At 41.6% G+C, this 25,170-nt stretch overlaps 5 non-coding genes across 5 annotated transcripts; all 5 read left to right on the forward strand.

Annotated features, from left to right (window-relative positions):
- Positions 1-21,234: 21,234 nt before the first annotated feature.
- Positions 21,235-21,316, forward strand: trnas-uga. The gene has a single exon. It is a non-coding gene; the product is annotated as a tRNA-Ser (tRNA).
- An 817-nt stretch (positions 21,317-22,133) lies between these two features.
- trnas-cga lies at positions 22,134-22,215 on the forward strand. Its single transcript has one exon. It is a non-coding gene; the product is annotated as a tRNA-Ser (tRNA).
- Positions 22,216-22,925: 710 nt separating this feature from the next.
- trnas-uga lies at positions 22,926-23,007 on the forward strand. The gene has a single exon. It is a non-coding gene; the product is annotated as a tRNA-Ser (tRNA).
- Positions 23,008-23,824: 817 nt separating this feature from the next.
- Positions 23,825-23,906, forward strand: trnas-cga. Its single transcript has one exon. It is a non-coding gene; the product is annotated as a tRNA-Ser (tRNA).
- Positions 23,907-24,859: 953 nt separating this feature from the next.
- Positions 24,860-24,941, forward strand: trnas-uga. Its single transcript has one exon. It is a non-coding gene; the product is annotated as a tRNA-Ser (tRNA).
- Positions 24,942-25,170: the final 229 nt, after the last annotated feature.

A 25,170-nucleotide genomic window follows, 5' to 3' on the forward strand; every position in this document is an offset into this window, starting at 1 on the left:
GAGTAGCCAGAGAATGTACAATACAAGAAGTTTACACCAATGTATTTAGAAATGCAGACTTATGTAAAAAAAAAAAAAAAACTCACTGAATGTGAATTAGCACTACTAACACAGCATAGTGGTTTTCTGTTTGTTCAAATACGTGGTCTGAATATATGTGGGAATATGTATTAGATGTTCGCTCCGGTGCATGTCAAGAAAGGAGAGACTCTGGGCGTATGTGAGCTCATAAGTTATTTATACGCCACTTCATATCCCATCTTGCTGGAAGCTCACCTATCACACTGCATTAGTGTGTTTGGATGTCTCTGCCCATCAAATTCCCCCTGGCTTGGGTTCAAATTCAAATGAGCTCCCTTCACCTCGCCGCCTGCATGCGCTGCGAAAAACAAAACAAAAAACAAGGCAAAATACTTGTAGTACTAGCATAGCTACAACCATGGAAGGTTTACACAGAGTGCTATTGCACTGCATTGACTTGGAGAAGTGATTATCTTGTTTAATCCGGTGTCCTGTGTGAATTTATGTATGCTTCCTCTAATTCTCCCTCTCTCTCTCTTTACCTTTCTCTTCTCTCGGAGGACCTGAGTCCTAGGACAATGCCTCAGGACTACCTGGCCTGATGACTCCTTGCTGTCCCCAGTCCACCTGGTCGTGCTGCTGCTCCAGTTTCAACTGTTCTGCCTGCGGCTATGGAACCCTGACCTGTTCACCGGACGTGCTACCTTGTCCCGGACCTGCTGTTTTCGACTCTCTCTCTCTACTGCACCTGCTGTCTCTAACTGAATGATCGGTTATGAAAATCCAACTGACATTTACTCCTGAGGTGCTGACCTGTTGCACCCTCTACAACTACTGTGATTATTAATAATTTGACCCTGCTGGTCATCTGTGAACGTTTGAACATCTTGGCCATGTGCTGTTATAATCTCCACCCGTCACAGCCAGAAGAGGACTCAGAGCCCGGTTCTTCTCTAGGTTTCTTCCTAGGTTCTCGCCTTTCTAGGGGAGTTTTTCCTATCCACTGTGCTTCTACATCTGCATTGCTTGCTGTTTTGGGTTTTAGGCTGGGTTTCTGTACAGCACTTTGTGACATCGGCTGAAGTAGAAAGGGCTTTATAAACACATTTGATTGATTGTGTAGTGACAGATGTTGGTAGGATAGCAAAGCATCATGTGGTCGGAGAGGAAGAGGAAGAGAGAGGCCCAACTCCATCCAGCAGGTGAGGTAAGAGAGAGGCCCAACTCCATCCAGCAGGTGTTGTTTTTTGTTGTTTCTTCCACCAAGCAATGAGGTTTTGTACAGAGGTCAATAAGAGAGTGTCGAATTTGGTCAACTACAAAAAAATGTATGATTCATTTGCTACGTGAGGTTTATTTGATCTAATAGAAGTTTCGTAATGCTTAAATTGTTGCACCCGCTACGCCCAAGTGGTTTAAGGCACTGCGTCTCAGTGGTTCGATTCCAGGCTGTATCACAACCGGCTGGGATTGGGAGTCCCATAGGGTGGTGCACAATTGAACCAGCATCTTCCGGGTTAGGGTTTGGCCTGGGTAGGCCGTCATTGCAAATACAAATTTGTTCTTAACTGACTTGACAAGTTAAATAAAAAAATAAGTAGGACATGTGACATCCCTGCAACTTTGAGAAACGGCTATGCATATTCATGACACGAGGCTAGTAGCATAGCATCTCTCTCTATTTAATACCAGCGGTTGATGTCAACAACCCTCATAGAATATTATTTTTTAAATTATTACAATAATGATATGTATCCACCAATCCAAACGAAAGGATAGGCGGGAGATAGACATCCTCGCCGTGCCGCTTTGTGGACAAACAACTTCTATTGTTAGGGCGGAGAGACATCTTGTCAGTAGATCCATAATCTTCGATGTAGTGACGTCATCTTTCTGGAGATCTGAAGCTATACTACTATCTTCAGAGCATTAAGCTATTTTATCTGTAGCGTCATATTGACACTGATACATCGCTATAAACATCGTCCACAAGAACAGGTCATTTAATGGTACTTTAAAGTCTTTTAATTCAAACGATTTGCTCACATTGGTAAATTTGCATTATTGAAACCAGTTACTAACCGGTCTCCCCATGAATTTGTTAACCTTTTAATAAAGAATTCCTGTTGTGTAACTGAACTTATCACAAATTATAGCTCTTCTGACAACTCTGTCAGAATGACTTCACATTGGGAGTAAAAGCTCTATTCCTGGCTGTCGCAGGGATTTTGCGTCCCAAATAGCACCTTATTCCCTATGTAGTGCACTACTTTTGACCAGAGCGCATAGGGCATTGGTCAAAAGTAGAGCACTACATAGGGAATAGGGTGCTATTTGGTATGCAGTCAACATATTGATGAAGTGAGAGCCTGAGCAAAGGTCACCATAAGGTGACAGCCGGGTGATAAAATATATGCTGGTCCAAAAGATGGATGTGACGCGTTGCTATTTGCCTTAGCACAAATGGGTCATGCATGCTACTGTAGGTCACTCGCACACAGCCAAGATCACCTACAGGGGCCCACCATTCTACTCACTGTTAGACCACCAAGGCCTTTAATATCACTCAAAGCACAGACCACGGTGTCACAGATTAGATCGCCAGGTGCCGTGACAGTCTTAGTATTCAGGGTGCTTTATGAAATGCAATTGTATTACTTGGGTCCGGTCTCTTCAAAAAAGTAATTAAATTAGCTATGCGTCCCCCAGATAGAAAGACAAATAGAACACGGTACGTTATCCATTATTCATAATACTTCCTAGAAGCTCATTAGGTAAAAAGGGACCCTAAAACAATGGCTGTCTGTAGAAAACAATGGCCCTGACGGCATCCTATTCACTATATATTGCACTATTATTTAAACTGAGCCATTTGGGTTCCGTACGGGAGGGACCTGTACGAAAAAAACCAAACAAAACAAGTACGAAAATGGTTAGTCGTTCTGGATAAGAGCGTCTGCCAAATGACTAAAATGCAAATGTTAGAATGTAAACTCCGGTCCAAAGTAGTGCACGTCATAGGAAATAGGGAGTCACAGACGTTGTTAGAATGTAAACTCCGGTCCAAAGTAGTGCACGTCGTAGGAAATAGGGAGTCACGGTCGTTGTTAGAATGTAAACTCCGGTCCAAAGTAGTGCACGTCGTAGGAAATAGGGAGTCACGGTCGTTGTTAGAATGTAAACTCCGGTCCAAAGTAGTGCACGTTGTAGGAAATAGGGAGTCACGGACGTTGTTAGAATGTAAACTCCGGTCCCAAAGTAGTGCACGTTGTAGGAAATAGGGAGTCACGGTCGTTGTTAGAATGTAAACTCCGGTCCAAAGTAGTGCACGCTGTAGGAAATAGGGAGTCACGGACGTTGTTAGAATGTAAACTCCGGTCCAAAGTAGTGCACGTTGTAGGAAATAGGGAGTCACGGACGTTGTTAGAATGTAAACTCCGGTCCAAAGTAGTGCACGCTGTAGGAAATAGGGAGTCACGGACGTTGTTAGAATGTAAACTCCGGTCCCAAAGTAGTGCAGTCGTAGGAAATAGGGAGTCACGGACGTTGTTAGAATGTAAACTCCGGTCCAAAGTAGTGCACGTCGTAGGAAATAGGGAGTCACGGACGTTGTTAGAATGTAAACTCCGGTCCCAAAGTAGTGCACGTTGTAGGAAATAGGGAGTCACGGACGTTGTTAGAATGTAAACTCCGGTCCAAAGTAGTGCACGTTGTAGGAAATAGGGAGTCACGGACGTTGTTAGAATGTAAACTCCGGTCCAAAGTAGTGCACGTTGTAGGAAATAGGGAGTCACGGACGTTGTTAGAATGTAAACTCCGGTCCCAAAGTAGTGCAGTCGTAGGAAATAGGGAGTCACGGACGTTGTTAGAATGTAAACTCCGGTCCCAAAGTAGTGCACGTCGTAGGAAATAGGGAGTCACGGACGTTGTTAGAATGTAAACTCCGGTCCAAAGTAGTGCACGCTGTAGGAAATAGGGAGTCACGGACGTTGTTAGAATGTAAACTCCGGTCCCAAAGTAGTGCACGTCGTAGGAAATAGGGAGTCACGGACGTTGTTAGAATGTAAACTCCGGTCCAAAGTAGTGCACGCTGTAGGAAATAGGGAGTCACGGACGTTGTTAGAATGTAAACTCCGGTCCAAAGTAGTGCACGTTGTAGGAAATAGGGAGTCACGGACGTTGTTAGAATGTAAACTCCGGTCCCAAAGTAGTGCAGTCGTAGGAAATAGGGAGTCACGGACGTTGTTAGAATGTAAACTCCGGTCCAAAGTAGTGCACGTTGTAGGAAATAGGGAGTCACGGACGTTGTTAGAATGTAAACTCCGGTCCCAAAGTAGTGCACGTCGTAGGAAATAGGGAGTCACGGACGTTGTTAGAATGTAAACTCCGGTCCCAAAGTAGTGCACGTCGTAGGAAATAGGGAGTCACGGACGTTGTTAGAATGTAAACTCCGGTCCAAAGTAGTGCACGCTGTAGGAAATAGGGAGTCACGGACGTTGTTAGAATGTAAACTCCGGTCCAAAGTAGTGCACGTTGTAGGAAATAGGGAGTCACGGACGTTGTTAGAATGTAAACTCCGGTCCAAAGTAGTGCACGTTGTAGGAAATAGGGAGTCACGGACGTTGTTAGAATGTAAACTCCGGTCCCAAAGTAGTGCAGTCGTAGGAAATAGGGAGTCACGGACGTTGTTAGAATGTAAACTCCGGTCCAAAGTAGTGCACGTCGTAGGAAATAGGGAGTCACGGACGTTGTTAGAATGTAAACTCCGGTCCAAAGTAGTGTACGTCGTAGGAAATAGGGAGTCACAGACGTTGTTAGCCACATTTGCGTCGTACCATTTTTTTCGTGTTGGGCCTTGGTATGGTTACGTCATATTGCTGAGTCTACCTTTAATTAACAAGGCAATTATGACATCAGAAGCACTACTCTTACTATAAATGTGGTATTGGTTTTGACATTAGAAGCACGACTCTTACTATAAATGTGGTATTGGTTTTGACATTAGAAGCACGACTCTTACTATAAATGTGGTATTGGTTTTGACATTAGAAGCACGACTCTTACTATAAATGTGGTATTGGTTTTGAGAATATACATAACTACAATAGGCACAATAAATTTCTACTAACTTTAAACTGATGCCGACAGTAGAATACATTTACTGTATACAGTGTGTACAGAGACGTGATGGCTGTACCCTGCAAATCACACAGGCATATTTACCTGCTGTACCCTGCAAATCACACAGGCATATTTACCTGCTGTACCCTGCAAATCACACAGGCATATTTACCTGCTGTACTCTGCAAATCACACAGGCATATTTACCTGCTGTACCCTGCAAATCACACAGGCATATTTACCTGCTGTACTCTGCAAATCACACAGGCATATTTACCTGCTGTACCCTGCAAATCACACAGGCATATTTACCTGCTGTACCCTGCAAATCACACAGGCATATTTACCTGCTGTACCCTGCAAATCACACAGGCATATTTACCTGCTGTACCCTGCAAATCACACAGGCATATTTACCTGCTGTACTCTGCAAATCACACAGGCATATTTACCTGCTGTACTCTGCAAATCACACAGGCATATTTACCTGCTGTACTCTGCAAATCACACAGGCATATTTACCTGCTGTACCCTGCAAATCACACAGGCATATTTACCTGCTGTACTCTGCAAATCACACAGGCATATTTACCTGCTGTACTCTGCAAATCACACAGGCATATTTACCTGCTGTACTCTGCAAATCACACAGGCATATTTACCTGCTGTACTCTGCAAATCACACAGGCATATTTACCTGCTGTACCCTGCAAATCACACAGGCATATTTACCTGCTGTACTCTGCAAATCACACAGGCATATTTACCTGCTGTACTCTGCAAATCACACAGGCATATTTACCTGCTGTACTCTGCAAATCACACAGGCATATTTACCTGCTGTACCCTGCAAATCACACAGGCATATTTACCTGCTGTACTCTGCAAATCACACAGGCATATTTACCTGCTGTACTCTGCAAATCACACAGGCATATTTACCTGCTGTACTCTGCAAATCACACAGGCATATTTACCTGCTGTACCCTGCAAATCACACAGGCATATTTACCTGCTGTACTCTGCAAATCACACAGGCATATTTACCTGCTGTACTCTGCAAATCACACAGGCATATTTACCTGCTGTACTCTGCAAATCACACAGGCATATTTACCTGCTGTACTCTGCAAATCACACAGGCATATTTACCTGCTGTACTCTGCAAATCACACAGGCATATTTACCTGCTGTACCCTGCAAATCACACAGGCATATTTACCTGCTGTACTCTGCAAATCACACAGGCATATTTACCTGCTGTACCCTGCAAATCACACAGGCATATTTACCTGCTGTACTCTGCAAATCACACAGGCATATTTACCTGCTGTACTCTGCAAATCACACAGGCATATTTACCTGCTGTACCCTGCAAATCACACAGGCATATTTACCTGCTGTACCCTGCAAATCACACAGGCATATTTACCTGCTGTACCCTGCAAATCACAGAGGCACCTTTGCCATCAATATCAGTTTGACAACATTTTGGCAAAGCAACACTGTGAAGTCAAAAGTGGACCATTTTATCAATTCTGCTTTCCTATCATTATGAATCACTTTGTGAGGGTAAATAACACGTTGAACATATGTAGTATAATTTCAGAATGGGATATTCATTTTTTGCCATAATTAACAAGTACATTTGTTATCTTATACCTTTTTGTGATGGTTCATTGTTTAATGCTCTCCATCTGAGGTATAGTATACAAATGTGTATAATAATAATAATAATAATAATAATAATAATATACTTATGGTAGAAAAAATCTAAATGTTAAATAAAAAATACTATAAAATAGCAATTGGGAACTACACATAGAGAAGGACTAACTTTCCAAAATTCTTTAGGGCATTGTGTTCACTATCTTAGGGCATTGTGTTCACTATCTTAGGGCATTGTGTTCACTATCTTAGGGCATTGTGTTCACTATCTTAGGGCATTGTGTTCACTATCTTAGGGCTTTGTGTTCACTATCTTAGGGCATTGTGTTCACTATCTTAGGGCATTGTGTTCACTATCTTAGGGCTTTGTGTTCACTATCTTAGGGCATTGTGTTCACTATCTTAGGGCATTGTGTTCACTATCTTAGGGCATTGTTTTCACTATCTTAGGGCATTGTGTTCACTATCTTAGGGCATTGTGTTCAGTATCTTAGGGCATTGTGTGCACTATCTTGGGGCATTGTGTTCACTATCTTAGGGCATTGTGTTCACTATATTAGGGCATTGTGTTCACTATCTTAGGGCATTGTGTTCACTATCTTAGGGCACTTAGGGCATTGTGTTAACTATCTTAGGGCATTGTGTTCACTATCTTATGGCATTGTGTTCACTATCTTAGGGCATTGTGTTCACTATCTTAGGGCATTGTGTTCACTATCTTAGGGCATTGTGTTCACTATCTTAGGGCATTGTGTTCACTATCTTAGGGCATTGTGTTCACTATCTTAGGGCATTGTGTTCAGTATCTTAGGGCATTGTGTTCAGTATCTTAGGGCATTGTGTTCACTATCTTAGGGCATTGTGTTCACTATCTTAGGGCATTGTGTTCACTATCTTAGGGCATTGTGTTCACTATCTTAGGGCACTTAGGGCATTGTGTTAACTATCTTAGAGCATTGTGTTCACTATCTTATGGCATTGTGTTCACTATCTTAGGGCATTGTGTTCACTATATTAGGGCATTGTGTTCACTATCTTAGGGCATTGTGTTCACTATCTTAGGGCATTGTGTTCACTATCTTAGGGCATTGTGTTCAGTATCTTAGGGCATTGTGTTCACTATCTTAGGGCATTGTGTTCACTATCTTAGGGCATTGTGTTCACTATATTAGGGCATTGTGTTCACTATCTTAGGGCATTGTGTTCACTATCTTAGGGCATTGTGTTCACTATCTTAGGGCATTGTGTTCACTATCCTAGGGCATTGTGTTCACTATCTTAGGGCACTTAGGGCATTGTGTTCACTATCTTAGGGCATTGTGTTCACTATCTTAGGGCATTGTGTTCACTATCTTAGGGCATTGTGTTCACTATATTAGGGCATTGTGTTCACTATCTTAGGGCATTGTGTTCACTATCTTAGGGCATTGTGTTCACTATCTTAGGGCATTGTGTTCACTATCTTAGGGCATTGTGTTCACTATCTTAGGGCACTTAGGGCATTGTGTTCACTATCTTAGGGCATTGTGTTCACTATCTTAGGGCATTGTGTTCACTATCTTGGGGCATTGTGTTCACTATATTAGGGCATTGTGTTCACTATCTTAGGGCATTGTGTTCACTATCTTAGGGCATTGTGTTCACTATCTTAGGGCATTGTGTTCACTATATTAGGGCATTGTGTTCACTATCTTAGGGCATTGTGTTCAGTATCTTAGGGCATTGTGTTCACTATCTTAGGACATTGTGTTCACTATCTTAGGGCATTGTGTTCACTATCTTAGGACATTGTGTTCACTATCTTAGGGCATTGTGTTCACTATCTTAGGGCATTGTGTTCACTATCTTAGGACATTGTGTTCACTATCTTAGGGCATTGTGTTCACTATCTTAGGACATAGTGAACACAATGCCCTAAGATAGTGAACACAATCTTAGGGCATTGTGTTCACTATCTTAGGGCATGGTGTTCACTATCTTAGGACATTGTGTTCCGTATCTTAGGGCATTGCATTCACTATTTTAGGGGATTGACTTTAGTCAACCTACTCTATAACAAAATAAATAACAAATATGCAAATGTTTGATGTCTTATATCTGGTATAGTATTAAATCCCACTGCCAGGAACTGAGAATTCCTCTACTGGAAATGTGAGAGATCCATCATCAACCTCTGATCAATGGAACTAACCTAAGATGAGCCAGAATCTTACTCTGTATTGTTGCTATTTGTTTACCGAGTAAGAGGAGAAATTATGAGAACATGTTAACCCATAAGAGTCTAAGCCCTGTCTAAACTGGGATTGGGGGTTCTACTAAACTATATGGAATTGTTTTAAGAAGGTCATACGAAGGATAATTTTGCTATTTGAAGAACCCTTGAAGTATAAAAAATATATATAACAAAATTATTTGATTACCATTTTTATTTTGCCTTACTGCTATTACCCCATACAAACGCATTGAATAACAGACTCCCTACATGGATCAACAGATATTACTTACTGCTATTAACCGATACAAACACATTGAAGAAACAGATTCACCACATGGAACAACAGATAATCCTTACTGCTATTAGCCAATACAAACACATTGAAGAAACAGATTCCCTACATGGAACAACAAATAATTCCCCGAAAATATCAAAAGGAAATTTGTTCTGAAGCATCTCTCCTATACCTGAGAAAGATCAGAAAACATTTGTTATTTTGTTGACATGTAAACTCACGCAGTCCACCAATCAGGCCTTTATGGTATAGTGGCCAGACGGAAGCCACTCCTGAGTAAAAGGCACATGACAGCCCACTTCACCTAAAGACTCTCAGACCAGGAGAAACATGATTCTCTGGCCTGAATGCCAAGCGTCACGTCTGGAAGAAACCTGTCACCATCCCAATGGTGAAGCATGGTGGTGGCAGCATCATGCTGTGGGAATGTTTTTCAGCAGCAGGGACTGCGAGACTAGACAGGATCGAGGGAAAGAAGATCGGAGCAAAGTACAGAGAGATCCTTGATGAAAACCTGCTCCAGAGCGCTCAGGACCTCAGACTGGGGTGAAGGTTCACCTTCCAACAGGACAACGACCCTAAGCACCCAGCCAAGACAATGCAGGAGTGGCTTCGGGACAAGTCTCTGAATGTTCTTGAGTGGCCCAGACAGAATCCGGACTTGAACCCGATCGAACATCTCTGGAGAGACCTGAAAATAGCTGTGCAGTGACGCTCCACATCAAACCTGACAGAGCTTGAGAGGATCTGCAGAGAAGATTGGGAGAAACTCCCCAAATACAGGTGTGGCAAACTTGTGGCAAGCTTATACTGTACCCAAGAAGATTTGAGGCTGTAAATGCTGACAAAGGTGCTTTAACAAAGTACTAAGTAAAGAGTTTGAATAGTTATGTAAATGTAATATTTCAATTTTTTTTGTTTCATAAATTTGCAAAAATTCATAACCTGTAATGTAACAAAATGTGGAAAAAGTCAAGGGGTCTGAATACTTTCCGAATGTATGTGTTTGTGAGAGTCTTTCAACAGAGGGGTCATATTAGTGTGTAGCCCAAACTGTTCGGACGTTATAGACAGAAGTTGGCAGATGGGCTGTACCGACTGCAGACGAGTCCCAAGACGCTTGTAGGGGTTGTAGAGTAAAACAGAGAACACCATCATGTTCGTAAGAGTCTCATCCATTTTAGGCCAAACCCGTTTGGACACTACAGACGTTTTCGTGAGAAGACCAATTTTAGAGTTGTCTCATGGTCTGCCAAACACCGCTCTCTAGCTCTGACCTTTCATCACAGATGTCTAATGGTCTGACAAACACCAATATCTAGCTCTACCTTTCACCACAGATGTCTCATGGTCTGACAAACACCAATCTCTAGCTCTGACCTTTCACCACAGATGTCTCATGGTCTGACAAACACCTCTCTAGCTCTGACCTTTCACCACAGATGTCTCATGGTCTGACATACACCAATCTCTAGCTCTACCTTTCACCACAGATGTCTCATGGTCTGACAAACACCTCTCTAGCTCTGACCTTTCATCACAGATGTCTCATGGTCTGACAAACACCAATCTCTAGCTCTGACCTTTCACCACAGATGTCTCATGGTCTGACAAACACCAATCTCTAGCTCTGACCTTTCACCACAGGTGTCTCATGGTCTGACAAACACCAATCTCAAGCTCTGACCTTTAATCACAGATGTCTCATGGTCTGACAAACACCTCTCTGGCTCTGACCTTTCACCACAGATGTCTCATGGTCTGACAAACACCTCTCTGGATCTGACCTTTCACCACAGGTGTGGAAGTGCGACATAGACGGATGCGTTGGATTGAGATGCATCTAGTGCAGAAAAACAGATATCTCTAACTTAAACTGACAGACTTTTATGGGGATTTTTTAAAATGATGCTAATTAGATTTCCCCCGGAGGCGCAGACATCAACCTTATTAACTCAGGACTGCCCCGAATAGAGCTTTTCAAAAGTAGAGACCTAATTTAGTCCACAAAAAAACACATTTCCAGATAGATAACTCCAGCAGAAGGTGTTCGATTTTGACCACAACATGCTTCCGAATTTGCCAAGCATTAGGTGATGGGATTTTTTTTTTGTGGTAAGATTTCGAATGCAAAATGTCAGCTCATTTTTAGTAGGTTATACAGGACTGCCGAAGGCCACGCATTCATTCATGCTCTCACATATCAACCCAATTCATATTTCCCCTCCTCTGTCTTTGGAAATGTTAAGCCTCATTTGTGTGCTGTTATTAAGCAATAAGGCCCGAGGGGGTGTGGTATATGGCCAATATACCATGGCTAAGGGCTGTTCTTAGGCACGACTCAAAACCCTTTGCAGTGGTATATTGGCCATATACTCCAAACCCCCGAGGTGCCTTATTGCTATTATAAACTGGTTACCAACGTAATTAGAGCAATACAAATGTATATGTCAGCCAATCAGAATTCAGGCCTCGAACCACCCAGTTTATAATGGCAGTTAGAAAAACTTTCAAATTCTCTCTGGCATTCCTTTGCGGAGTTTGCTGACATTACATTTTTTTAAATTTAATAACAGAAGTAAGAACTCTTATTTACAATGACAGCCTACACCAGCCAAACCCGGTTGACAGTGGGCCAATTAAGCAGCAGCCTATGAGACTCCCCAAATACAGCCGGTTGTGATAGAGCCAGGATTTGAACCTGGGCATCTGTAGCCTCCAGCACTGAGATACAGTGCCTTAGACCACCGCACCACTCAGGAGCACAAAATCAACTTCCAGCTACAGCTTATTTTACTAAAGCATCTAGAGAGAAATGTGGCATAGTCCTTCACTTGAAATATTGACCTTTTTTTTACAAAAAAGTTATACACAAAGAATTCCTATAGACACCGGCTGTCGGATAGCCCTCCAAGAGAAATGATCTGCAGTCTGCTACGATTCCCATTACACAATAGATATTGTCTTGATAAAATGATTTTTTGTTCTGATAGTGTTCACTCAGACACCGCGGGGTATTCAGTGGAAAGCAGCACTGTATTGTCATGGTACAATGCCAAAGAGCACAAGCTAAAAGGCTCTTTGGGTTTATCGGGCTGGCTTCGGGCCTGGGACATGCTACTATTTCCTTTAGAGCTAATGGCTTAGCCAAAGTTAGCCCTTTCTGAATGGGAAGTAAAGGAATGCCAGTCCAAAGAGAATGCAGGAGGTAAGCTACAGTATCTGTTCAATCTCTCCTTTCATCAGGAATCGATTACCCGCTCCAATAAAAATTAATTACCTCCAGACTTGAGTGTAATAACTGACATGATGGCTGTCGCCTGAAATCGGGATTACATTTCGCTGCAGGACAAAGAGACATCAATGTTGGCGAAAGTTCTGCAATGGAATGAAATGGGGGTGGGGGGGGAATGATTTTCTAAGAAAGGTGACAAATTCCACCCAATACTTCAATATGAAATAGGGCCTTCGAGTGACTGCCACTCATCTTGATTAAGTCCCATATAGAGTAATGTAAATGAACCAATGCCCTCATAATTAAGATTCCATTGCTATATGTTTTTCCCTGACCTGTCTTTATTCCCAACTAGTTTTAATAATATATCTTTAAAACTCCCGGTTACCCTGCACACAGATTAATTAAGCCTAGAGCTTTGGGCCAGTAACCAACAGGTCACTGGTTTGAATCCTTGAGCTGAACAGTTGAAATAATCTGTTGCTGTGCCCTTGAGCAAGGCGCTTAACCCCAATTGCTCCAGGGGCACTGGGCATTGGTGAGCTCCCTCCCTGTGGGTGTCTCAGGCGGAGATGGGTTATGCAAGAAACATTTCCATTACACTCTTGTACAAGTTTGTAACAGGATCAATATAAGCACCCCCTAAATTATTAGTATTGGACTAAACAGCTATTTCAGTTGAGATTCACCACTGAAATAACATTTTAGTACAGGACTAGGCTTTATCTGTGTCTCTGAAACAGGCCCTAATAGATTTAACATACTTATTTGATACAGCTGCATTATGTCTACCATATCTACCTGGTCCTATGTATTTTACTACTTAGATTTTGGTTCCATAAAGAGAGCTGTCCCCTGCCTGTTTCTCGCCCATGCATCACTCATACACAATGCCCCGAGTTACTGCCCATTACGGTGAGTGAATTATACATATAATCACATCTCCCATTCCACCTCATTAGCTTCCTCACCTAACCCCCTGATTCACTGGCTGGAGAGTACTAATTCAAAACCACGAGTCGCCGTGTTCAGGCGGATGTCCTGTCAGAGTGCAAGTTTAACCGCGGGAAAAATGGTTGCGGACATTGGCTCCGAGACCTGTTAATTAGATTTATCACTGCAGAAGCCTAGGAGCCTAGCCACAAAATGAAATTAATGTGTTGTGGGGGACTCAGGGGTGGAAATAGAATATGTCTCCTTCGATTTGCGAAACAATTCTTGCTGAACCTGAAATATGTAGGCTGCCCCATGGTATGAATAAATAATTGACGGTGTGGAAAGTGCGTCGACTGAGTAGAAAGGGTTTCCATTTGTTTCTCAGTGGATTATTTGTAACACTGACACGTATTCCTAAGAGCATACTCCTTTGTTTCTGTCACTGTAGGCCTATACAATGTATGTGCAACGCCAAGTTATACAGTATCTTTGCTTACCTTCCAAACAACCTACAGAATGCCAGCCTAAACCAGCGGTTCCCAAACTAGGGGAAGTGGCCCCACGTGGGGTCGCCTGATATGAAAATGGGAGAATTTCCAAACTCGTGAAGAAGAAAAAATATATATTTCTACAAATATTACAATATCATCTTTGCATCTCAAAACCATTGTAATGTGGTTAACCTTAAAAATCTAAATGAAAATGATTCAAACATAAAAATATGAAATCACACACTATTGCAGAGACTTTGGCACCAAAATGGCATCCTGTTTCCTATGTAGGGCACAATTTATGACCAGAGCTTTATGGTCCCTGGTCAAAAATAGTGCACTACATAACTTTTACAAGGAACTCTCGAGATTTAGTTATTCTCAACCACACCTCTAAAGAGGCCTCTCTAAGTTGTCGTTTTGATGTTGAGGACCCTCTTTAGCATTCAAACAGTGAGGGCCACATCACACAACAATCTCATGCATTGTAATTTAGGGTTATCATTGTGTTATTATGTCTGAACAATTCTATTTTCTGTCTTGGGCTGGCAAACTCTGCCTTTAAGGCAGATAAGAAAGTAATTGAAAACAAGGAAAGTACATTTCCTGAAGAAAATATGGTGTGCTTGCTAGCTTGTTTTAAAGTATTTATCATTTGTGAAATAAATTATTGTTGTGGTAGTGACTGCACTAGTAATGGTACTGGTTATAGTTTAAATAGTATGTAGATGTAGATGGAAAGATTGATTGATTGGTTGATTGGATATGTTAAGATAGGACAGCCTGAACATGTGAAAGTTGGTTCGGTGTCTCAAGCTTGAAGAGTTACTGTTCAAAAGTTACTGTTGGTGATTTATAGTTGATACAAGTTTTTAAGAATTTGAAGTTGGGTTTGCCTGAACATGTGAACGTTTGCTAGTGAGTTAATTTATGCTAATGTATGCACATTTATATAGTTATAGTGGATCAAAATATTTTTAAGAATTTGAAGTTAGGATTGCTTGAACATTTGAAAGTTGGTTTGGTGTCTCTAGCTTAAACAGCTCAAGAGTTTATGGAACAGTTTATGCAAATTTATGCAAATGTACAATACCAGTCAGAAGTTTAAACACACCAAAATGTACTCCCACTAAGTGTAACAGTATATGTTGAGATGTGTCTGTTACTTTTTTTGGGCTGCAATCTGATCTGCTAGAGCTGCCCCGGTCAACTGTAAGTGCTGTTATTGTAAAGTGGAAACGTCTAGGAGCAGCAACGGTGTCACGAGTCCGACCGAGGGTGTTTCCCTTTCCCGGGCAGGTGGCGCTCGGCGGTCGTCGTCACCGGCCTATTAGCTGCCACTGATTGTTTTTCCTTCCCCTCCTTGTATGCTGAGTGGGAGCACCTGTGGATGTTTAATTAGTTTGTCTTTATTAGACAGCCGGCCCGCCTGGTTGTTGTGCGGGATTATTTCTATGTAAACCTTCGGCTCTGTGGTATAGGCACGTGTTAGTGTCCGGTCGGGATTGTTTCCCATTGTACATTTTGATTCCCTGTGTTTTGGGAACGTAACGTTTTTGTGAGCACCCTGTGGTGCATTGGTGCGATTAAAAGACGCGCAGCATTGAACTCTCTGTCTCCTGCATTTGACTCCACACCCACGACACCCGGAGCATTACAAACGGCTCGAATTGGTAGGCCAGACAAACTCACAGAACGAGACTGCCGAGTGGTGAAGTGCGTAGCACGTAAAAAGTCCTCAGTTGTAACACTCATTACCGAGTTCCAAATTGCAACGTCAGCACAATAACCGTTTGTCCAGATCTTCATGAAATGGGTTTCCATGGCCGAGCACAAGCCTTAGAAATATTCCTGATTTTAGCTCCCCATATGATTTCTGTTTGTTGGCCAACTAGCCACCTTGCCATTGGCATAAAGAGTAAATATATTAATCAGATGTGTGTGGCAATAGCTAGCTATCACATTTTATTGCCACTAGATAGGCTGGATAAGCTATCTAAGTAGCTGCAGTGTCAACTATATAGCTAGCTAACTTTAGCTAAATAAACCGGTTAGTCCAGTGCAGTATCCTCCCATTCCATTGCTCTCTCTCATTCTGGATTTGTGTGTCTAAATGTCATTCTGTTTTTATGACAAGGCCTATAAGTACATCTGTCATACTGTCAGTGTACAATCTCAGTAAGCGTTTTGTGCCACATACTAAAAATCAACAAAAAAATTGTGTGTGTCTCTTTTTAGTTACAGCATGTAGCTACACAACTGAGGGGGAGGGGATGTAAATAAAACACCCTTCAAATTGGAAAGGAGAGGTTCAGAAGAGAAGGAGGATGGAATGTAAATCTGGTTTTGTCTAGAAGGGATACAGCTTTTTGTCAAAAATGGCTTTTCGTAGCAGGTTAGGTGATTTAAGTCAGGAGGAGTAGGTTAAGGTTAGGAAAAGGGTTCAGATTAGCTAAAATTCAACAACAAAAAATGTACTTTTGACGTCAATTACATTCTATGATGAAATGTGTCAGATTTGCATACTAGCATACTAGTACCATGATTGATAGTGACATGTTGGTTTTCATTGTTCGACTGTTGGAACACTTACCTGTTCATTCTGAAACTTTTGAGTCAATTGGAGGTGTACTTGAAGATGTATTTCAAGGCCTACCTTGACATCATGGGAAAATAAAAAGAAATCAGCGCAAAAAATGTAGACCTCCTCAAGTCTGGTTCATCCTTGGGAGCAATTTCCAAACGCCTGAAGGTACCATGTTCATCTGTACAAACAATAGTACGCAAGTATACACACCATACCGCTCAGGAAGGAGACGCGTTCTGTCTCCTAGAGATGAACGTACTTTGGTGGAAAAGTGCAAATCAATCCCAGAAACAACAGCAAAGGACCTTGTGAAGATGCTGGAGGAAATAGGTACAAAGGTATCTATATCCACAGTAAAAACGAGTCCTATATCGACATAACCTGAATAGCCACTCAGTAAGGAATAAGCCACTGCTCCAAAACCGCCATAAAATAGCCAGACTACAGTTTGCAACTGCACATGGTGACAAAGATAGCACTTTTTGGAGAAATGCCCTCTGGTCTGATGAAACAAAAATAGAACTGTTTGGCTATAATGACCATTGTTATGTTTGGAGGAAAAAGGGGGAGACTTGCAAGCCAAAGAACACCTGCTGCAGGAGGGACTGGTGCACTTCAAAAATAGATGGCATCATGAGGGAGGAAAATTATGTGGATATATTGAAGCAACATTTCAAGACATCAGTCAGGAAGTTAAAGCATGGTCGCAAATGGGTCTTCCAAATGGACAATGACCCCAAGCATACTTCCAAATGGCTTAAGGACAACAAAGTCAAGGTATTGGAGTGGCCATCACAAAGCCCTGACTTCAATCCTATAGAAAATGTGTGTGCAGAACTGAAAAAGTGTATGCGAGCAAGGAGGCCTACAAATCCGACTCAGTTTCACCAGCTCTGTCAGGAGGAATGGGCCCAAAGGAACTCACCCAACTTATTGTCGGAAGCTTGTGGAAGGCTACACGAAACGTTTGACCCACGTTAAACAATTTAAAGGCAATGCTACCAAATACTAATTGAGTGTATGTAAACTTCTGACCCACTGGGAATGTGATGAAAGAAATAAAAGCTGAAATATATCATTATCTCTACTATTATTCTGACGTTTCACATTCTTAAAATAAAGTGATGATCCTAACTGACCTAAGACAGGGAATTTTTTACTAGGATTAAATGTCAGAAATTGTGAAAAACTTAGTTTAAATGTAGTTTAAAAACAAGTTAAATGTATTTGGCTAAGGTGTATGCAAATTTCCAACTTCAACTTCATATATAACGATGGTTGTTGATGTGTATGGATGAATTTCAAATACATTTTTGTACATTTGAATGTTGCAGTAATAGGACCCTGGTCTATAGCGTTTGAGCGAGCGAGAGAGAACATTATTTTAAGATAGCGAGCCCTGATCCCAATGACTTAATTGCCCCCGAACGGAGAGAAAGAAAACGGGCACATTTTTGGCAAATCACAAGGCTCATTTGAATTTCTTGATGCATCAGGAAAATTATACGCAACAAAAGAGTGGTCAAGTTAAGATCTGACAACGGCACCTTCACACTGACAGTGAAAAGTTGAATTGGATGAAAATGCATTCATGCCAAGTCAATAGCCATTTCCGCACCTAAATTATATCTCCACAGCGGAAGACAGCGGCTCAACTTCAGGGTGTATGGGTTTGATGGATGAGTGTGTTTGTTTGTGCTCTCTGAAGGCCTCCCTTTGTCTGACACGGAATAACTCTGTTCAGGTTGACCTACTTAAATGTCCAATAAAACGGTATTATTAGTATTATCACATGCACCGCTATCATCCTTGTAAATCATGTGACGCAGGCCCTATGGTCATCATTGTCACGCTCCCCACAGAGTGATGAAGTGCCCACAAAACAAAAACTCACAATGACCCAGTTACGAATTTAAGACTGTTGCTCCGACTGATTTTAAAAGTGAAGCTACTTTGGGGATTGCTGCACTTTGAGTTGAACGTGTGCATAGGAAGAGTTTATTATCTCTGTCTTTACTTCACAGATTTTCTCCTGTGGATGAGGTCAATTTACTACACAGATACTCTTCCAATATTTTTCATCATTATTACCACGCTACGTAGTTTTACCTACTACTACAATCACTAGTATTATCACACAACTAGCACAGCAATACTGTCCTACCAAGCAAAAAGGCAGTAACTCCTCATTTGGTCGAAAATTAGTTCATGTCATTTTTGCTACATTAAATACATGCTAAATCATGTGGACAAGTATCCTGCCTCTATCGTATTGTGATTTGGAGAAAATGTGGGTCATGTTAGCAGTAACTGTATAAAGTTACTGTGAAACCAAGGTAAATAAAAGCCATTTTTTTCTCAGTTCCACGCTACGAGCAGTTACTGTCTTTTTGCTTGGTAGGGCAGAATAGTAATCCCACAACACCAGTTCAACCACTACTTCAGTATTGCATTTAATGAATAGAAGTATTAACATGTTTTAACAAGAGTTGCGACAGAGGTTGGAGTGGAATAATTGTGACTTGTCTGTCTCCAGCAAATCTTTGAGTGCACAGTGGGGACTATGGCTTCTAATGATTTCATTTCACACCCTGCCCATCATACCGGCTATCATCATATTGCAGAAATAATTGCTTGGGTTCCTGTGAAGACTAAGACATGATTTCCCTTTGCCTCTTATCATCAGTGAAACATTAAAAACATCCATCATAAAACTGTGCAAAACTGTATCCCTAGCACTTTGAAATTATTATTCTTTTTTAAAAGCTGCTTACCTTGTACTTTGCACATCCATAGTGTGAGTTCAGTACATTCTCCGGTTAGGGGAGGCTGAGTTTAAGTAAAGAAATACTGTACCTCTGATATGTTAAGTCATGATTATTTAATTAAAGTTAGGATTATGGCATTTAATACAACAGGAACTGGGGATATGTTGGTGTGTTATGACAATTACAACAACAAAAACCATAAACCATTAAACTGATGATTCATAATACAAAAAAAGGTAAACAAAATAATAACTCGCACAGAATAAAAATGTATTTAGTCTTGTAATAGTATTTACTGAACATAATACCATTCTGTTTTCGACTGTGTGACTGGGGTTGCTATTTAGGAGGTGGGATTGAGGGGGAGATGAATGGTTGCTGACAGGCCTAACCTCAATCCTTGGCCGGACATGCTGACATTTGAGTTGTCTAGTTTGCAGGGTTTGATGAGTTAGCCAAGGTGCTTGTGTCCAGATGCAGCCACTTTGTCTCTGCAGGAGTTCAGGAAGCTTGAGGCGAGACTCCCCTAGGTGGTGGAAGATGGTTGTAATTCTGGGGGAGCAGTTGGTTTTCATTTCAGTAGCAATGTTTTTTACTCTCCAAGGTACAGATCTATCTGCCAAAGGGTAAGAAGCATAGGATGCGGGAAGACACTAGGTGTGTTCCAGGGGGTCTGTTGTGAAGGCACTGAGATTGTGATAAGGTCACATTGAGTTCACACAGAGTTCAAACCCGAAAAAGTGCCCCATTGTGATCCAAAAAATTGTAGATATAAAGTCACTGTCAATGTCTGAAAAATTGCAGGAATTCTGTGCAGTAGTGCATTAGTTTTGAGCACTTCTCCACACCTTGTTTTTTGACTGGAAGTTTAATCCGGCCAACCTTCACAGCTTTGTATAGAATTTATAGATTTTGTAGTGATAGGCTCAACATGTGATGCCGTCAAGTTTCCAAATTTTCAGTGATTCAAGTCCAACACATGAACCATTCAGCCAACACAGCCGTGTGAAATATTTACCAAACAAGCTGCAATAACTGAATATCTAGAATGTAATTTTATGCTGCAGTGTTAAGATTTATCTTCACTGGAACTAAGGGGCCCGATCCATGAAAAACAGATCATTATTCCTCCTCCACCAAACTTTTCAAATGACACTATGCATTCAGGCAAGTAGAGTTATCCTGGCATCCGCCAAACCCAGATTCGTCCGTTGGACTGCCAGATGGTAAAGCGTGATTCATCACTCCAGATAATTAATTTCCACGGCTCCAGAGTCCAATGGCAGTGAGCTTTACACCACACCAGCCGATGCTTGGTATTGTGTATGGTGATCTTAAGCTTGTGTGCAGCTGCTCGGCCATGGAAACCCATTTCATGAAGCTCCCAACAAACAGTTATTGTCCTGAAATTGCTTTCAGAGGCAGTTTGGAACTCGGTAGTGAGTGTTACAGACAATTTTTATGCACTATGCGCTTCAGCACTTGGCGGTCACATTCTGTGAGCTTGTGTTGCCTACCACATCGCAGCTGAGGCGTTGTTGCTCCTAGATGTTTCCACTTCACAATAACAGGACATACGGTTGACAGCAGGGCAGAAATTTGACGAACTGAATTGTTGGAAAGGTGACATCCTGTGACGGTACCACGTTGAAAGTCACTGAGCTATTCAGTAAGCCATTCTATGACAAACCATTTTTTATTTTTAACATATCCTTGGTGACTTGATATGGATAATGTGCTTAATGCATGGACTTGTCCTTTGATTCAAGTGCTCAGAATATGTATTCCTTGAATAACAGTTCAAATAGGCTCTTCAGTAGACAGTCTCGTCTTTACAGAAGTAAAATTGACAGAATGAGATAAACGACTGGTTAAGGCCTGACAGTTAATATAGCAAGCTGTGATGGCCGAGTGGTTAAGGCGTTGGACTTGAAATCCAATGGGGTCTCCCCGCGCAGGTTTGAACCCTGCTCACAGCGCTATGACAAACCATTTCTTTTTTTACATATCCTTGGTGACTTGATATGGATAATGTTCTTAATGCATGGACTTGTCCTTTGATTCAAGTGCTCAGAATATATCTGCCTTGACAAGCAGTTCAAATAGGCTCTTCAGTACAGATACTGCTGTTTGTGTTAGATTTGCGATGGAAAATCTGAGAGCCAAGTGGTTAAGTCCTCAGACTTGAAACCCAATTGCGTCTCCCTGCTCTTTTTAAAATCTTATTCTCAGTGAATAGTTCACTTGTACTTTCTCTGCACATAGTTTTTTGACTTGCCCATTAAACTTCCAACCTTCACAGCTTTGGAAAGGACCGAGGTTACTTGGCGCAATAACATCGATATGTCGTGCCATCAAGTTGACCATTTTGCACCAATGATGTCTGTTTCCAAATCTCAATCCCTTTACTTGCATTCCAACAGCTGCAATGGCCGAGTTCTTTAGACGTTGGACCTGAATTTCAATGGGGTCTCCCCACCCATGTTCTTACCTTGCTCGAAGCGCATAGCCCACTTCTGCTTTCTCCTCATCACTTTCCTTAGATTCCTACTGCTGCGATGGCCAAGTGGTTTAAGCATTGGAATCAAAATCCAATATGTTCTCCCTGGACAGTTTTTACAGGGTGATGATAAAGTAGACCTTTAGTAAATGGATCTGCCTCCTCTGAATTTAAATTGTCCTTACTTTATGGGCTCGTCTAACGATTGAAGTGCTCAGAAAATAGCTTATTATACTTGAAAAATATTTCAACTAGGCATTTGGATACTTTTGTCCTTGTGTGAGCTAACTCAGCAAGCTGTGATGGCCGAGAGGTTAAGGCGTTGGATTCGAAATCCAATGGGGTCTCCCCGCGCAGGTTCGAACCCTGCTCACAGCGCATTGACAAGCCAGTCTTTATTTGCAACATGTCATTGGGGAGTTGATATGGATAATGTCCTTAATCCGTGGACTTGTCCTTTGATTCAGGTGCTCAGAATATATCTTCCAAGACAAAAAGGAATACTTTTGTCTTTGTGTGAGCTAATTGAGAAAGTTGTGATGGCCGAATGGTTAATACGTGATTTGGCGCAATAAGATCAATATGTCGTGCCATCAAGTTTACCATTTTACACCAATGATGTCTGTTTCCAAATCCCAATCCCTTTACTTGTTCCAACAGCTGCAATGGCCGATTCTTTAGACGTTGGACCTGAATTTCAATGGGGTCTCCCCACCCATGTTCTTACCTTGCTCGAAGCGTATAGCCCACTTCTGCTTTCTCCTCATCACTTTCCTTAGATTCCTACTGCTGCGATGGCCAAGTGGTTTAAACTTTGCAAATGAACTCCAGTGTTGTCTCCCTGTACAGTTTTTAAAACTGCTTGCATCGCATTGACAAACCAGTCTTTATTTGTAAAATAGCATTGGTGACTTGATATTGATGAAGTGCTTAATGCATAGACTTGTCCTTTGATTCAAGTGCTCAGAATATGTATTCCTTGAATAACAGTTCAAATAGGCTCTTCAGTAGACAGTCTCGTCTTTACAGAAGTAAAATTGACAGAATGAGATAAACGACTGGTTAAGGCCTGACAGTTAATATAGCAAGCTGTGATGGCCGAGTGGTTAAGGCGTTGGACTTGAAATCCAATGGGGTCTCCCCGCGCAGGTTTGAACCCTGCTCACAGCGCTATGACAAACCATTTCTTTTTTTACATATCCTTGGTGACTTGATATGGATAATGTTCTTAATGCATGGACTTGTCCTTTGATTCAAGTGCTCAGAATATATCTGCCTTGACAAGCAGTTCAAATAGGCTCTTCAGTACAGATACTGCTGTTTGTGTTAGATTTGCGATGGAAAATCTGAGAGCCAAGTGGTTAAGTCCTCAGACTTGAAACCCAATTGCGTCTCCCTGCTCTTTTTAAAATCTTATTCTCAGTGAATAGTTCACTTGTACTTTCTCTGCACATAGTTTTTTGACTTGCCCATTAAACTTCCAACCTTCACAGCTTTGGAAAGGACCGAGGTTACTTGGCGCAATAACATCGATATGTCGTGCCATCAAGTTGACCATTTTGCACCAATGATGTCTGTTTCCAAATCTCAATCCCTTTACTTGCATTCCAACAGCTGCAATGGCCGAGTTCTTTAGACGTTGGACCTGAATTTCAATGGGGTCTCCCCACCCATGTTCTTACCTTGCTCGAAGCGTATAGCCCACTTCTGCTTTCTCCTCATCACTTTCCTTAGATTCCTACTGCTGCGATGGCCAAGTGGTTTAAGCATTGGAATCAAAATCCAATATGTTCTCCCTGGACAGTTTTTACAGGGTGATGATAAAGTAGACCTTTAGTAAATGGATCTGCCTCCTCTGAATTTAAATTGTCCTTACTTTATGGGCTCGTCTAACGATTGAAGTGCTCAGAAAATAGCTTATTATACTTGAAAAATATTTCAACTAGGCATTTGGATACTTTTGTCCTTGTGTGAGCTAACTCAGCAAGCTGTGATGGCCGAGAGGTTAAGGCGTTGGATTCGAAATCCAATGGGGTCTCCCCGCGCAGGTTTGAACCCTGCTCACAGCGCATTGACAAACCAGTCTTTATTTGCAACATGTCATTGGGGAGTTGATATGGATAATGTCCTTAATCTGTGGACTTGTCCTTTGATTCAGGTGCTCAGAATATATCTTCCAAGACAAAAAGGAGTTCAAATACGCTCTTCAGAACAGATCCTGTTGGTTGTGAGATAGTCGAGCTGTTAAGGACTGCAAGATAACAGAGTAAGTTTTGATGGCAGAGTAGACTTGAAATCCAATGTTGTCTTCCTGCGCAGGGTTGAAATCTGCTCGCAGTGCTATGACAAACCAGTATTTTGAACATATCCTTGGTGACTTGATATGGATAATCTCTTTAAGATATGGACTTGTCCAGTGATTCAAGTGCTCAGAATACTTTTGTCTTTGTGTGAGCTAATTGAGAAAGTTGTGATGGCCGAATGGTTAATACGTGATTTGGCGCAATAAGATCAATATGTCGTGCCATCAAGTTTACCATTTTACACCAATGATGTCTGTTTCCAAATCCCAATCCCTTTACTTGTTCCAACAGCTGCAATGGCCGATTCTTTAGACGTTGGACCTGAATTTCAATGGGGTCTCCCCACCCATGTTCTTACCTTGCTCGAAGCGTATAGCCCACTTCTGCTTTCTCCTCATCACTTTCCTTAGATTCCTACTGCTGCGATGGCCAAGTGGTTTAAGCTTTGCAAATGAACTCCAGTGTTGTCTCCCTGTACAGTTTTTAAAACTGCTTGCATCGCATTGACAAACCAGTCTTTATTTGTAAAATAGCATTGGTGACTTGATATTGATGAAGTGCTTAATGCATAGACTTGTCCTTTGATTCAAGTGCTCAGAATATGTATTCCTTGAATAACAGTTCAAATAGGCTCTTCAGTAGACAGTCTCGTCTTTACAGAAGTAAAATTGACAGAATGAGATAAACGACTGGTTAAGGCCTGACAGTTAATATAGCAAGCTGTGATGGCCGAGTGGTTAAGGCGTTGGACTTGAAATCCAATGGGGTCTCCCCGCGCAGGTTTGAACCCTGCTCACAGCGCTATGACAAACCATTTCTTTTTTTACATATCCTTGGTGACTTGATATGGATAATGTTCTTAATGCATGGACTTGTCCTTTGATTCAAGTGCTCAGAATATATCTGCCTTGACAAGCAGTTCAAATAGGCTCTTCAGTACAGATACTGCTGTTTGTGTTAGATTTGCGATGGAAAATCTGAGAGCCAAGTGGTTAAGTCCTCAGACTTGAAACCCAATTGCGTCTCCCTG

The sequence above is a fragment of the Oncorhynchus mykiss genome, chromosome 28, assembly GCF_013265735.2.
Source record: "Oncorhynchus mykiss isolate Arlee chromosome 28, USDA_OmykA_1.1, whole genome shotgun sequence".
NCBI classification, from domain to species: Eukaryota; Metazoa; Chordata; class Actinopteri; order Salmoniformes; family Salmonidae; genus Oncorhynchus; species Oncorhynchus mykiss.